General features: G+C 38.8%; 1 long non-coding RNA gene across 1 annotated transcript; it reads right to left on the bottom strand.

Annotated features, from left to right (window-relative positions):
* Window positions 1–2,875: 2,875 nt before the first annotated feature.
* LOC125922749 (uncharacterized) lies at window positions 2,876–14,286 on the bottom strand. The gene is made up of 3 exons (XR_007457761.1): window positions 14,111–14,286; window positions 10,406–10,485; window positions 2,876–4,548 (listed from the first exon to the last, which is right to left on the bottom strand). It is a non-coding gene; the product is annotated as an uncharacterized LOC125922749 (long non-coding RNA).
* Between the last annotated feature and the right edge of the window lie 2,597 nt (window positions 14,287–16,883).

The raw sequence follows: 16,883 nt of genomic DNA, 5'->3' as shown, positions 1-16,883 counted from the left end.
AATTACAAAGTTATGATGATATGTAAAAGTAAAGGAACAGGAAGGTATAGTAGGTAAATACTAATAAAAAAAAAAAAAAAAGCGTGTGGGACAACTGGATATCCAGATGCAAAAGGATGAAGCTGAACAACTATCTCACACCACTTACAAAAATTAATTCAAAATGGATCATATATCTAAAGGAAAGGGCTAAAACTATAAAACTCTTAGATGAAAACATAAGAGTAAATCTTTACATCCTTGAGTTAGACAATGGTTTCTTAGATGACACCCAAACGCACAAGCAACAATAACAAAAAATAAATAAAAGTAAACTACATCAAAATTAAAAACCTTTGAAATGATACCAGCGAGAGAGTGAAAATATGACCCACAGAATGAAAAAAATATATTTGAAAATCATTATGTCTGATAAAGGGACTTGTATACAGAACATATAAAGAACTTATACAACTCAATAATTAAAAAGGCAGACATCCCAGTTTTAAAATGAGCAAAGGATTGGGGTGCCTGGGTGGCTCAGTCGATTAAGCATCTGACCTCAGCTCATGTCGTGAACTCGTGGTTTGTGGGTTCAAGCCCCATGTCAGTCTCTGTGCTGACAGCTCAAAGCCTGAAGCCTGCTTCAGATGCTGTGTCTCCCTCTCTCTCTGCCCCTGCCCCGCTTGCACTTTGTCTCTCTGTCTCTCAAAAATGAATAAACATTAAAAAAAATTTTTAATGAGCAAAGGATCTAAATAGATACACAAATAGCCAGTAAGCAAAGGAGAAGATGAGTAACACCATTAACTATCAGGGATACACAAAATCAAAATCACAATGAAATACCTGCTAGATAAGAACATGTGTTGGTGAGAATGTAGAATAATTAGAACACTCATACATTGCTAGTAATGTTGTGAAATGGTGCAGCTACTTTAGGAAACAATTGGCAGTTCCTTAAAATGTTGAATAGGAAGTTATCATGTGACCCAGAATTCTACTCCAAGGTATATACTCAAGAGAAATGAAAACATGTCAGTGCAAAGCATGTACATGAATGTTTACAGTAGCATTACTTATAATGGCCAAAAAGTGGAAACAATCCAAATATCCATCAACTGATGAATGAATTGAACAAAAATGTGTTATTATCCATACAGTGGAATACTATTTGGCAATAAAAAGAAATGAAATACAAGGTTCACACTGTATGGGTGAACCTTGGAAATCTTATGCTAAGAAAAAGAAGCCAGACATAAAGACCACATATTGTATGATTCTATTTATACCAAATGTCCAGACAGGTAAATGTATCTATAGAGACAGTAGTAGCTTCATGGTTGGAGGAAGAAAGTTGGGGGAAAATGGTGAGTAGCTCTTAGTATGAGGTTTCTTTTGGGGATGATGAAAATGTTCTAAAATTTATTGTGGTAACGGTTGCAGAATTCTGTGAATATAATAAAAATCATTAAATCATACAATTTAAATGGATGAATTGTATGAATAAATATAAATTATATTTCAATAAAGCTGTAGCAATATTAATACCTGATAAAAGAGATGTCAAGATAAAAGTTATCAAATGCTAAAAGGTACAAGCCAAGAAAGTAAAAAATTACAAAAAGGTACAAGCCAACAAAAAAATACAACAGTCCTGAAACTTTACATATCAAACAATAGAGCTTTTGAATTATTTAACCCAAAAACTGAAAAAAAAGGAAAAGTTAAAAATTTGCTCTTATAGTGGGAGACTTTTAACTTTTCTTAGAAATTCACAAATCACACAACAATAACCATACAGAATTAACAAGCTTGATCCAAAAGATAACAGGTAACCATACAGAATTAACAAGCTTGATCCAAATGATAACAGGTATTGTGTCCTAGACAAACAGAAAATAATGTATTCTGGGGCACCTGGGTGGTTCAGTCGGTTAAGCATCCAACTTCAGCTCAGGTCATGGTATCATGGGTTCCTGAGTTTGAGCCCCAGGTCAGGCTCGGTGCTAACAGCTCAGAGCCTGGATCCTGCTTGGGATTCTGTGACTCCCTCTCTTTCTGACCTTCCCTGCTCATTCTCTCTCTCTATCTCTCTCTCTCTCTCTCTCAAAAATAAAATAAGCATTAAATTAAAAAAAAAATACATTCTGTACAAAACTATTGGGAACAGTCACAAAAACTAACCAAGTTTTAGGCCAAAAAACCGAAACCTCAATAAATTTCAAAAAACAAAATCCATGCAGACAGGATTATTTGATCAAAATTCAATAAAATGGGGGCATCTGGGTGGCTCAGTCGGTTAAGCATCCAACTCTTGTTTTTGGCTCAGGTCATGATCTCACAGCTCATGAGATAGAGTCCTACATGGAGCTCTGCACTGATGGTGTGGAGCCTGCTTGGGATTCTCTGTCTCCCTCTCTCTCTGCCCCTCCCTCACTCTCTCTCTCTCTCAAAAATAAATAACCATTTTTTTAAAAAACTCAATATAATGGAAATTTGTAATACCTATGTGAAAAAGTTAATATTTCCTTTTAAATAAGACCTGTGTTGGGGCACCTGAGTGGCTCAGTCTGTTGAGCTTCTGACTTCGGTTCTGGCCATGATCTCATGGTTCATGGTTCAAACCCTGCCCAGGCTCTGTGCTGACAGCTCAGAGCCTGAAGCCTGCTTCAGATTCTGTGCCTCCCTCTCTCTCTGCTCCTCCCCCCATCACACTCTGTCTCTCTCTCCCCCTCTCAAAAATAAATAAACATTTAAAAAAAATTTTTTAAATAAACAAGTCCTATGTTAAAAATAGGGTGACCATATTTTCCAGTTCACCCAGAACAGTCCTGACTTACACTTATTGTTCTGATATAATCTTTATATTTCATTGTCAAAAGTGTCCCAATTTGGATGATAAGTTATATAATGACCTCAGTTAAGAAATAATCCAGAACTGAAATTGGAATTTATTTAGAAAGCAATGACAAATAATGACAAAACACCTGTTGGGATACAGCCAGAGGTTCTCAGAGGAAATTTTGTAGCTTTTAATTAATATGTTAGAAAATAAGAAAGATTAAAAATAAACTAAGCATATAACTCAGAAATGAAAACAAATAAAAATTAAAAAGCAGAAAGAAGGAAGGAATGAAAAGAGAAGTCAATGAAATAGAAAACAAATCAAATAGTAGATTTGATCAATAAAATAGAAAGTTGATTCTTAGGGAAAAATTGGCCAATGTCTGGTCAATCAGTGAAGAGATACACAAAAAAAGAAACACTGTACAAGAAAAGAGACATTACTAAGGTACAGATTTTTGAAAACTCTATATAAAATAGATGTTTCTGAAAAACTGAATTATCCAAACTGACTTGAGAAAGGGGAGAATATCTGAAGAGATCAATATTTGTTGAAGAAATTGAAAAGGTGGTCAAATGTTTTCCTCAAAAATAGATGTCTACCCAGGTGATTTCATGAGTCAGCTCTAACAAACTTTTAAGGAGCCATCAATTCCCATGTAATGCACAGGATTCCAGAGCATGGGAAAAGAGACATTTCATAACTTATTCTAGGAGGCCGACATAACTATGACATCAAACTAGACAGTGCTGCTTTCACACAAAAGATGACTATGGGTCAGTCCCACTGACAGGCACAGATAAAAGATCTGAATAAAATACTAGAAAATCAAAACCAGCAGTGCATTAAAAATAATAACACAGTTCGAATTATACACTTAAAAATTGTTAATATGGTAGGGGGCACCTAGGTGGCTCAGTCAGTTAACCGTCCAACTCTTGATTTCGGCCCAGGTCACGATCTTGCAGTTCATGAGATTGAACCCTGCATCTGGCTCTGTGCTTACAGCGTGGAACCTGCTTGAGACTCTCTCTCTCTCCCTCTCTCTCTGCCCCTCCCTCACTCACATTCTCTCTCTCAAAATCAATAAATAAACTTAAAAAAATTGTTACTGTGGTAAATTGTATATATATTTTACCACAATAAAAGAAATTAACATTACAAGTATTGGGAGTTATTTTCCACTCCCAACTGAGCTCTTATTCTGCCATTTTAGAACAGAGGCCCTGACAGTTTTTGTTCTGGACTATCTTTCAAGAATGTTTGTCTAGCTTTGGAGGACATAGATAGTGTCACTCTAGCCCAGGGGTACAGATTTGTTTGCTGTCCAATATAAAAAGATAATGTCTCCCCTCCTCCCTTTCCCTGGGGAAAGGTTGGGCAGGTTTGCTTGAAGCTGCTTATAAAAGATGGAAATTTCTTAATTTCTAGTTTCTCAGCTGTGATATAAACCCACTCTATGTGCAGCATCCATCTACGACTACTTGTGTGATCCCCGTGGGATTTGGGGACATGAGGAATTGGTGTAAAACACATGTTGCCCACTGTGTGTGCAGTAATAAAGAGCTTTGTCTCTGATCCAGAAGTCTCGTATCTTCTGCTGGCACTTAAGAACCTGTGACAGGCTAACCTGCCAGGTTGGAATAGGTGAAAAATCTCAGACCACTCACAGTTCTTCACAGTTTGGGCAACAAGGATAGGCTGCTGACAGATGTGGCTATCTGGAAGAGAAAGGATGAGGTTAGGGGATATGGGAAGATTACACAGAAACTGGTGGTGAATGTTCTCACCCAATTGTCCGCAACACTCCCACAGTATTTTATTCAGTCCTGTTCATGAATATTTAGAATCTGAGCAATGAGAGGTGGGTTTGAGACAAATTGTCTGAATGGTGTTCTCTTCAGGTAGGATAGGAGATGCAAGCCTGTGGGGGCCCCAGATAAAAGGCAGTATGACTATGGCTGCTAGATCAAGAGATCTCTAAAGCTGAAATAAATGATGTCAGCAGGAAGGGTACAGAATTTTGGTTTTGTTGAGCCTGGGCCACCATCAGCCACTTGAAAGTAAAAATCAGCACAAAGCTTTGCTTTCTGAGGAGAGCTATTCTCTCCCTCTGTGCCCTCTGATCTCTCCTTCCTTCTCTTTCCTGACCTCAGGAATGTCCTGCTACTTTAAGGGAGCAAATGATTGGGTCAAGATCTCCCTGTTCCCATGGAAGACTGAAGGCCATACACACTCTGTACAAATATACTGAGGAACTTCAGGGAAGGAAGGGACTCAAATTCCTACAGCTCCTTTGGGTATAGACATCCAAGTCACCATCCTACCTGGTCCAAGGATGCTCAGATTTAACTGATGGTATTTGGACAGGGTTCTGAATGGGGACCAGAAGCTAATATGACTTTACTGGTAGGACTTTTTGGACTAATTCAATGCACTGTTGTCGCTTGCATGAATAGTAGGAATTGAAGTGTTATATGTTTATATTCCCATCTTGTGTCAGAGGGGATTAGCTCCATCCAGGAAGAGCAGAAAGTAGACATGCTTGTGGGACAAACTCACTGCCATTTGTCACTAGAGGGTGAGCCAGGAGTTAGCATGCGTGCTTCTACTTCTGATTTCAAAGTTTTTACCCTGAAGATGATATCCTGTTGGTTGGCAAGTCAGAAGTTTCCATTTCAAGGCCCCAGACACTCACACTTAGCACTGGCAGGGCTGGCTGATAACTCTCAACAAAATTCAGAGGCCTGCTTGCCAACTAAAGTTTCTTGGGACTGTATGGGCAGATTCACAATGTTCAATTCTTCTGGCTGTATCTCCAGCCACGCCCCAACAAAAAGGAGGTTGAGCATCTTGTGGGACTTTTGGGGAACAGGAGATAGTGTGTGCCTCTACTGGGCGTTCTATTTGGTCCTTTACATCAGCTAATTCACAAATCAGCATTCTTTGAGCGGGGCCCAAACCAATAGCAATGAATGCTTTCTTTGTCCCCTACAAAGAACCTACATTGCAGCCTGGCAAAAAAATCATATGGTCTGCCTGAATCAAGAAACTGCAGTGGCTGGCAATCTAACCTGCTTCTATATCTGTCATCCCTGTCCATGTGCTATGAGAACATAAACATTCATGTGGGCATGGCTGCTCTTGAGCCATTTTGTCATGCCTAATTGCCATCAGTGGCCACTCCCAAACATGGACTCTGCCTTGTATATGTACAAACACACGGATAGGCACAATCTTTTTTTTAGTACAATCTTTTAAAAATCTGATTGCTACAAATTCATAGGCTTCTCCTGACTGCTGAGCCGCTTATGTATGCCTATCAAGGCTGCAACTACTCAGTGACATGGCTCATGTTTCTTAAACAAACCAGTGTAATGATGATCTAAATCAAGTTTCAAAAGAACCCCTAAACTAGAGTGACTAAGTGACTCTTTGGGCTGTCTGTAGTGGGGAGAGATGGCCACAGCCTATCTCTCTATTGTGGATGAGGGTTGCTTTTTGGCTCATCTATTGCCCCATTAACAATATTACCAGAGATTAGCAGATCAGTCTACATTGCAGGACTCATAATGAATAACAGATTGACTTTAGACTACATCCTGGATGTCTAAAATAACACCCACTGATGCCCATATTTACTCAGAATCAGCTGTGTGTATAATCCTGGGATTATACACCAATCTCTTGAATTAAATCCTTGTTCATTTGTTAACAGTTTTTATTTCTTGATTAACATATTTAAAGTTATAGTTTCCCTCTACTCCTACTTCAGCTGTGTCCCACAATTTTGATTCTAGTGGTTTATTTATCAGTCTAAATTATTTCATCTTACGATTTTCATCTTTATTAAAGGATAATTTAGAAGGATAATTTTTAGTTTCCAAATACAATGAAGTTATTCCTATCCTTTTATTATTTTCTGTTATTTCTTTTTTAATTTAATTTTTAAAAACTTAAATCCAAATTAGTTAACATATAGTGTAATAATGATTCCAGGAATAAAATTTAGTGACTTATACACCCAGTGCTCATCCCAACAAGTGCCCATTGCTCAACCAGCTTATCCCCATACCCAACACCCCAGCAGCAACCCCCAGGTTGTTCTCTGTATTTAAGAGTTTCTTATGGTTTGTCACCCTCTCTGTTTTTATCTTATTTTTTCTTCCCTTCCCCTATGTTCATCTATTTTGTTTCTTAAATTCCACATATGAGTAAAATCATATACTTGTTTTTCTCAGACTGACTTATTTCACTTAGCGTAATACCCTCAAGTTCCATCCATGTTGTTGCAAATGGCAAGATTTCATTCTTTTTGATCACCAAATAATATTTCACTGATATATACACCACCTCTTCTTTATCCATTCATCAGTTAATGGACATTTGGGCTCTTTCCACACTTTGGCTATTGTTGATAGTGCTGCTATAATCATTGGAGTGCACGTGCCCCTTCAAAACAGCACTCCTGTATCCTTTGAATACCTAGTAGTGCAATTTCTGGGTCATAGGGTAGTTCTATTTTTAATTTTTTTGAGGAAACTCCATACTGTTTTCCAGAGTGGCTGCACCAGTTTGCATTCCCACCAGCAGTGCAAAAAAGTTCCTCTTACTTTGCATCCTTGCCAACATCTGTCGTTGCCTGAGTTGTTAATGTTAGCCATTCTGACAGGTGTGAGGTGGTATCTCATTGTGGTTTTAATTTGTATTTCCCTGATGATGAGTGACGTTGAGCATCTTTTCATGTGCCTGTTACCCATCTGGATGTCTTCTTTGGAAAAAAGTGTCTATTCATGTCTTTTGCCCATTTCTTCACTGGATTATTTGTTTTTTGGGTGTTGAGTTTGATAAGTTCTTTATAGATTTTGGATTGGTCTATAGTTCTCCTTTTTAGTGGGGTCTTTGTCGTGTTTTGGAATTAAGGTAATGTTGGCCTCATAGAATGAGTTTGGAAGTTTTCCTTCCATTCCTATTTTTTTGGGAACAGCTTCAAAAGAATAGGTGTTAGCTCTTCTTTAAATGTTTGGTAGAATTCCCCTGGAAAGCCATCCACCCTAGACTCTTGTTTGTCGGGAGATTCTTGATCACTGATTCAATTTCTTTGCTGGTTACGGGTCTATTCAAATTGTCTATTTCTTCCCATTTCAGTTCTGGTAGTTTATATGTTTCTAGGAATTTGCCCATTTCTTCCAGATTGCCCAATTTGTTGGCATATAATTGCTCATAATATTCTCTTATTTGTTTGTATTTCTGTGGTGGTGATTGTGATCTCTCCTCTTTCATTTGTGGTTTTATTTATTGGGTCCTTTCCTTTTTCTTTTTGATCAAACTGGCTAGGGGTTTATCAATTTTGTTAATTATTTCAAAGCTCCTGGCTTCATTGGTCTGTTCTACTGTTGTTGTTGTTGTTTTCAATATCATTGATTTCTGTTTTAATCTTTATAATTTCCCTTCTTCTGCTGGTTTTGGGCTTTATTTTCTATGCTTTTTCCAGCTCTTTTAGGTGTAACGTTAGTTTGTGTATTTGAGGCCTTTCTTCCTTCTTTAGGAAGGCCAGGAAGGCTGTATACTTCCCTTTTATGACCGCCTTTGCTGCATCCCAGAGATTTTGGATTGCCGTGTTTTCATTTTCTTTGGCTTCCATGTACTATTTACTGTTCTCTTTAACTTCTTGGTTAGCCCATTCGTTTTTTAGTAGGGTGTTCTTTAATCTCCAAGTACTCATGGTCTTTCCAAATTTTTTCTTGTGGTTGATTTTGAGTTTCATAGCACTGTGTATGAAAATATACAGGGTATGATCTTGATCTTTTTGTACTTGTGGAGGTATGATTTGTGACCCAGTATGTGATCTATTCTGGAGAATATTTCATGTGGACTCAAGAAGAATGTGTATTCTTCTCTTTAGGATGAAATATTCTGAATATATCTGTTAAGTCCATCCAGTTCAGTGTATCATTCAAAGCCATTGTTTCCTTCTTGATTTTCTTTTTGCATGATCTGTCCATTGTTGTAAGTGGGATATTGAAATCCCCTACTATTATGATATTATTATCAATGAGTTTCTCTATGTTTGTGATTAACTGGCTTATATATTTGGGTGCTTTCACGTTGGAGGCATAAATATTTACAATTGTTAGATCTTCTTGGTGGATACACCCCTTAATTATGATATAACGCCCTTCTTCGTCTGTTACAGTATCTTAAAATCTAGTTTGTCTGATATAAGTATGTCTACTGCAGCTTTCTTTTGACGACTATTAGCATGATATATGGTTCTCCATCCCCTTACTTTCAATCTGCAGGTGTCTTTAGGTCTAATATTAGTCTTTTGTAAGTAGCATATAGATGGGTCTTGTTTTCTTATCCATTCTGATACCCTATGTCTTTTGATTGGAGCATTTAGTCCATTTACATTTAGAGTGAGTACTGAAAGGTACAAATTTAGTGCCATTGTGTTGCTTGTAGAGTTGGTGTTTCTGGTGATTTTCTCTGGTCCTTTCTAGTCTTTGTTGCATTTGGTCTTTTTGTTTTATCTTTTCACCACGCAAAAAGTCCCCCTTAAAATTTCTTGCAGGGTTTAGTGGTCATGACTTCCTTTAGATTGTGTTTGTCTGAGAAACTCTTGATCTCTCCTTCTATTTTGAATGACAGCCTTGCTGGATAAAGAATTCATGGCCACATATTTTTCTGATTCAGCACGTTGAATATATCCTTTCACTCCTTTCTCTTTGCCATGTTTCTGTGGATAGGTCTGCTGGGAACCTGATCTGTCTTCCCTTATAGGCCGAGGACTTTTATTCCCTTGCTGCTTTCATAATTCTTTTCTTTCTGTGTATTTTGAGAATTTGACTATGATATGCATTGGTGATGGTCGATTTTGTTAAATCTACTGGGAGTTCTGTGTGCTTCTTGGATTTTGATGTCTCTATCCTTGACCAGATTAGAAAAGTTTTCTGCTGTAATTTGCTCACATAAACCTTCTGCCCCTTTCTCTCTTTATCTTCTGGGACTGCTATGATTCGAATGTTACTCCTTTTTAATAAATCATTGAGTTCTTTAAGTCTTGTACTGTGATCTTTTGCCTTTGTTTCCCTCTTTTTTCTGCTTCATTATTTTCCATAATTTTATCTTCTATATTGCTGATTTGCTTCTCTGCTTCATCCATCCTTGCCATCATGGCATCCATTCGAGATTGCATCTCAGTTATAGCATTTTTTAAATTTTTTTTTTCAACGTTTTTTATTTATTTTTGGGACAGAGAGAGACAGAGCATGAACGGGGGAGGGGCAGAGAGAGAGGGAGACACAGAATCGGAAACAGGCTCCAGGCTCCGAGCCATCAGCCCAGAGCCTGACGCGGGGCTCGAACTCACGGACCGCGAGATCGTGACCTGGCTGAAGTCGGACGCTTAACCGACTGCGCCACCCAGGCGCCCCAGTTATAGCATTTTTTAATTTCAGCCTGACTAGATTTTATTTATCTCTGCAGAAAGAGATTCCCTGGTGTCTTCTATGCTTTTTTCAACCCCAGCTGGCATTCTTATTATCATGATTCTAAATTCTAGTTCAGACATCTTACTTATGTCTGTGTTGATTAAGTCCCTGGCTGACATTTCTTCCTGTTCTTTCTTTTGGGGTGAATTCCTTCATTTTGTCACTCTGGAGGAAGAAAAAAGTTAATAAAATTAAAAATTAAAATTAAAAAATTAAAAACAGGGGCGCCTGGGTGGCTCAGTCGGTTAAGCAGCTGACTTCGGCTTGGGTCATGATTTCACGGTCCGTGGGTTCGAGCCCCGCGTCGGGCTCTGTGCTGACAGCTCAGAGCCTGGAGCCTGTTTCAGATTCTGTGTCTCCCTCTCTCTGACCCTCCCCAGTTCATGCTCTGTCTCTCTCTGTCTCAAAAATAAATAAACGTTAAAAAATTTAAAAAAAAATTAAAAACAAAATATCAAATAAAGGAAGCTAGGACCTAGGTGTGCTTCATTCTGCTTGTTGAAAGAAGCTTGATAGAACAGAGAAAAAAGGGAAAGGAAAGGGAAAAAAAGTTAAGAAAAAATTTAAAAATTAAAAAAATTATATAATAAAATAGAATAAAATAAAGAAATTGAAATAAAATAAAAAATTTTTAAAAATAAAAAATAAAGTCAAAACAATTTCTCTTTCTGTATCCAAGAAAGAGAAAGAAAGAAAGAAAAAGAAAACCATTTAAGCAAAAACATAAGCAAAGAAAACCAACAAATAAGTGAACCAACAAATGGAATGTAACCTGAATGAAGTTATATCCGGTTTCCCCTGAAACTATGAAACACTCTATAGTCCATAAACTAAACAGGTGGAGTGACTTGTTCTGGTCTTCTTTGGAATGTGCTTGTAGGGAGCAGTTGGGAAGGACTTGGTGTAAGGCTCCCTTCTCCACTAGGTGGAACTGCTTAACTTACTGGGGTGGATCAGTGTGCATGTGTGCATGTACAGGAGAGGTGGAAATGGCTTCATCCAGTTCCCTAGTCTCTAGCACAGGAACTTTGTCTCTCCCTGACCATTGATCAAGCACCCCTCCTTTGTCTCAGGCCTCCATCCACTCCCTGCCTCTACCCTGTCTGTGTCCAAGCCATCAGCCTGCCAGACGGTACCTCCCTCCAGAGTTTTATCTCAGATGACGTTTTGTTTCAAAACCCTACACTTCAGAAACCCCTGTGGCCTGGACCCACACCGACTTTCTGGGGGAGGGTCTCGCTGAGCAATCGCTGGGTGCCAGCTTGCCCCAGAAAATGTTTGTGGAATCATGCAGTAGTAGAGGTTCAGAGATTATGGCAAATCACAACACACAGCCGTTGCTAGGTTTCACCACATTCTGACATCTTTGTCCCAATACCAGCAAACATGGCTGCTCTCCTGGGTCTGCTGGGACCTTTGCCTGTGGGGAGGCTGTATGGCCTCTACCAGATGCACTCCAAGTAGGGAAACTGCTTCTCTCCATGTGGCACAGAAATCCCTCAGACCCTGCTGCTTGTTCCTGAGGATTTGCCCTACTCCCCACCAGAGCACTGCCAGGCACTAAACTCTGAAACTTCAGACTCTGCACTCCACTGTTTATAGAATCCTGGTGGTATTGAAACCCTTTCCTTGTTTTGGGAAACAGAGTTCTTGTTCAGTCCCCTGCGAGTGTTTTCACTCTTTCTCTTTCTCTCCAGCTACTTTCCAGAGGAAGGCTTTTCTTGCGTGATCCTGATGCACCTCTTTGTCCTCTCTCTGTAAAAACGGCTGTCTACCCTCCATGGCTTTTCTCTCTCCCCTAGTTCACCTCTCTCACTGAGTACCTGCTAAGATCTGTGGCTCAAATTATTCAGATCATCGAGTTAATCCCCAGATCAATTTCCTAAGTGTTCAAAATGGTTTGGTACTGATCTAGCTGCATTTCAGGGACAAGACAAGCTCAGGGTCTCCATGCTGCTCTGCCATCTTAACTCCTCCCTATTATTTTCTAATTTTATGCAATATGGTCAGAGAAATAATTTATATGATTTAATCCTTTTGAATTTGAGGCATCCTTTAAGGGCTAACATATGCTCTATTTTTAAATATGAGAGATGTGCTTGCAGAAAATATGTATTTTGCTTGTTGAATGCGAACTTTTATATATGTACATATATATATACACAGCTGTACGTTTGAAATGGCTGTACATTTATGTTCTATTGTTGTTCTTGTTCACCAGTCTATAACACCTTGCTTTTGTCTTTTTTTCTTTTCCCTAGAATTCTATCTAGTCAGATAAGATTAGCACTCTAGTTTTCCCTTGGTTCCCATTTGCCTGATGAATCTTTTCCTTTTATTTTCAAATTTTCTATGTATTTTTTATTTTAAATTTATCTCTCTTGTGGCTGACATTCTGGTTCTTTTTAAAAATTTTTTAATGTTTATTTATTTTTGAGAGAGAGAGAGAGAGAGAGAGAGAGACAGATCGTGAGTGAGGGAAAGGCAGGGAGAGGCTGAGACACAAAATCCGAAGCCTGATCCAGGCTCTGAGCTGTCAACACAGAGCCCAATGCAGGGCTTGAACTCACAGTGAGATTATGACCTGAGCCAAAGTCGGATGCTTAACCAACTGAGCCATTCATGTACCCCTGACATAATGTTTTTTAAGATCCAATCTGACTCTGCCATTTAATTGAAGAATTTTATCCACTTACATTTATTTTGGCTACTCTTACATAAAGATTTACCCCTGCTATCTTTCAAATTTTCTAATATACTTTCTATAGAGATCATGTTTTCTTCTGCTGGTTTAAATATTAAATCACTTTAAAAATTGTCTAAAAGTGAATTTACCATTACTAGTAATATGTCCACAAGCAAGTCTTGCCTGTGTCCTCATCTATAAAATGAGAATAAAGAATATGATTACTGTGGGAATTAAATGAGGTAACACATGTAAAATTCTCAGAATAGTGCCCAGGAAGAATAAAGTTCTAGAAAAGTGTTTTAGTATTATATCATTATGACAGTTGCTTTTGACTCATAGCTGTGTTGTTTCTCCCTGTTGATTTCAGTATTTGTATCTTCTCCCAATAACACAAATGTTTGGGGTGCATGGGTGGCTCAGTCAGCTGAGCGTCCGACTTTGGCTCAGGTCATGATCTCACAGCTTGTGAGTTCAAGTCCTGCATCGGGCTCTGTGCTGACAGCTCAGAGCCTGGAGCCTGCTTCTGATTCTGTGTCTCCCTCTCTTTCTGCCCCTCCCCCACTTGTGCCACATCCTCTCTCTCAAAAATAAACAAACATTGAAAATCTTTTTAAAAAACACAAATATTTTACCTTTTCTCATGTTTTTATTGTCTTTCTTCTTCCTCACTATCTAGCATGTTGGTATTATCCAGATCCTAGAAATTTTGGTCTGAATTTTTATAGATTCCCTCCCTCCTTTTTCTCCTTCCTTCCTTCCTTCCTTCTTTCCTTCCTTCCTTCCATCCTTCCTTCCTTCCTCCCACCCCCTTCCTTTTCTTTTTATTAACATAATAGACTGTTCTAAAATATTTGATTAATTCACAAATCTCTTGCAGTATCCCTATACTTACTTCTCTAATTGATTCCTTCCTCCAAAAGTGTTTCAACAGCTAGTTAAAAGTTTCAAAATTATTTTCTTTCAGAATTCTAAAAATAATATGTGATGCTTGGCTCTAGTGTAGCTATTGAGAAATTTGATGCTGTCTTAGTCTGTTTGGATTGCTATTGCAATATGCCATAGACTGGGTAGCTTATAAAAAAATTGAAATTTATTCCTCACAGTTCTGGAGGCTGGATGTTCAAGATGAAGGTGCCAACACAGTTGGGTTCTTTGGGGTTGTACACTGCCAACTTCTTTTTGTGTCCTTACATGTCAGAGAGGGTGAGAGAGCTCTGTGAGGTTAGTTTTAACAAGGGCACTAATCCCATTCACTAGGGCTTCACCCTCATGACTTAATTACCTCACAAAGACCCTACCTCCTAACATCATTACATTGGGGAGTAGGGTTTTCACATAGGAATTTGGTGTCGGGGGAGGGGCACATTCAGTCCATAAGAGATGTAAATTTTTGATCCTTGTTCCTTTTCAGGTGACCTGTTTCTCTCTGAGCCTTTTAAAATTTGTTTCCTTGTCTTTATTTATTAAAAAATTTTTTTTTTAACTTGAGAGACAGAGAGAGAGAGAGAGTGGGGGACTGGGACAGAGAGAGAGAATCTTAAGCAAGCTCCTTGCTCAGCATGGAGCTCGATGCAGGGCTTGATCCCATGACTCTGGGATCATGACCTGAGACCAATTCAAGAGTCAGACACAATTGATTGAGCTACTCAGGTGCCTCAAAAGATTTTATTATTTTTTTAAGTTTATTTTTGAGAGAGAGTGTGTGCGTAAGCATGGGAGGGGCAGGGGGAGAGAGAGAGAGAGAGAGAGAGAGAGAGAGAGAGAGAATCCCAAACAGGCTCTGTGCTGTCAGCATGGAACCCAGCTTGGGGCTTGCGCCCATGAATCATGAGATCATGACCTGAGCTGAAATCAAGAGTTGGACACTTAAATGACTGAGCCACCCAGGCACTGCAAAAGATTTTAAGTAGTCTCTACACCTAATGTGAGGCTTAAACTCACAAACCTGAGATCAAGAGTCGCATGCTCTACCAACTGAGCCAGCCAGGTGCCCCTCTTCCCTTGTCTTTAATATTGTGTCTAGATGTGGGTTTTCCCCTTCCTTTCTACTTGGCTTTTTCTGAGCCCACTTATTTTTTTAATGTTTATTTATTTTTGAGAGAGCAAGTGAGCGAGAGAGTAAGCATGAGTAGAAGAGCAGAGAGAGAAGGGGAGACACAGAATCTGAAGCAGGCTCCAGGCTCTGAGCTGTCAGTACAGAGCCAGACGTGGGGCTCGAACTCACGAACCAGGAGATTATGACCTGAGCCAAAGTTGGACACTTAACTGACGGAGCCACCTAGGCTCCCCTTTCTAAGCCCTTTTAATAAAGACCTCAGACTGTATCCTTTGATTTGGTGACATTTATCTCCATTATTCCTTAAAATATTTTTTGCACTCCTAATATTTCTCTCTTGTGAGGCTCAGTATTATCTGGATCTTGGCACTTCTACACATACTCTCCATAATGCTTTTCTTTTACACATTCAATCTCTTTTTCTGATGCCTTCTGGAAGAAGTCCTTAATCTCATCTTCAAATGCACTTAGTTTAAAGCTATGTCTGTATCGAATCCTTCCTCAAAGGAAGATAGCAGCAGTATCAAATAAGAACAAAATATAATGAAAAAGCACTAACAAGAAATATTAAGTGTGAAAAAGGAAATAAAGAACACATGGAAGTTGATACCTTGACAAAAAATGGTTTGGAGTAATGCGAATAAAGCATCATTGGGATTGTTCAAGAAGGAAAGGTGGTGATGAAGTGAGTATAGATTAACACTTGTTAAGAATTTTTTGTTCTACAGGGTGTAAAAAAAATGGAATGGTCAGGTCTGGCAGGGTTTAAAAATGGGAAATTAAAGGGATGTCTGGGTGACTCAGTCAGTTAAGCATCTGACTCTGGATTTCGGTGCAGGTCATGATCTCACAGTCATGAGATTGAGCCCTGTGTTGAGCCCCACTTCAGGCTTCGTGTTGGATGTGGAGTGTGCTTGATTCTCTCTCCTCCTTCTGCCCCTCCCCTGCTCACGTTCTTTCTCTCATGCATGGGAGGTATGCACGCAAGTGGGAACAAGCCAAGTGAGCAAAAATGACTCAGGAATGTGGTGTTAATTATAGAATCTTTTGACTAGTAGAAAGAATGAATACTGATTATAACTAGATAAAATAGCTAGACGGTAGAGATGGTTCATGTTATAAGAGGGAAGGAAGTTCTATGGATACAGATGTATTGTTAATAGATTTGAAGGGTGAGAAAGTTTCCCTAGTGTTTCCATTTTTCAAAGAAGAAACAACCTGAGAGCAAGAAAGAGAGGGATTGAAGGTCTGAATAAAGAGGTGTGAAATGCTTGTTGAGGAGAGGTTAAGTGTGAATTGACCAGGAAAATGTATAGGATCCTCACACAATGCTGTGGGCCCTTGATTTTCAGGGTCATAAATTTCAAGTGAAATTGGAACCAGCATGGCTGGTTTTTTCTCTATCCCTGTTCAGCTGCTTAGGTACAGATGCAGCATAGTTGAAGTAGTTGCATACAAACAAGAGTTTTCAGTTTAGAGGGACAAGAGAATTAATGTATATGCAAAGAAAATGAAGCCTATGCAAGATAGAGAAAAGTGAGGGACTTAAAGACAAAGAATAGGGGAGAGAATCAATTGTCTGGAGATCCTAGTTGAGTCAAAGGATTGGTTAGGCATGACTGAGTGACCTAGAAAGAGGTGTGAGTAGCATGCTAGAAGCTGAGGTTTTGGAGGTAATGATAAGATCTACAGCAGTGTTTTCAAGCTATAGGTTGAGTCCCATTAGTAGGTCAGTTTGGTGGATCAGTTTCTAAATTAGCACTTTAAATCCGCTACACATTAGAATCATCTAGAGAACCTAAAATTAAAAATTAAAAT

The sequence above is a fragment of the Panthera uncia genome, chromosome B1 (genome assembly GCF_023721935.1).
Source record: "Panthera uncia isolate 11264 chromosome B1, Puncia_PCG_1.0, whole genome shotgun sequence".
NCBI lineage: Eukaryota > Metazoa > Chordata > Mammalia > Carnivora > Felidae > Panthera > Panthera uncia.
This window is presented reverse-complemented; position numbering and strand designations above follow the sequence as displayed.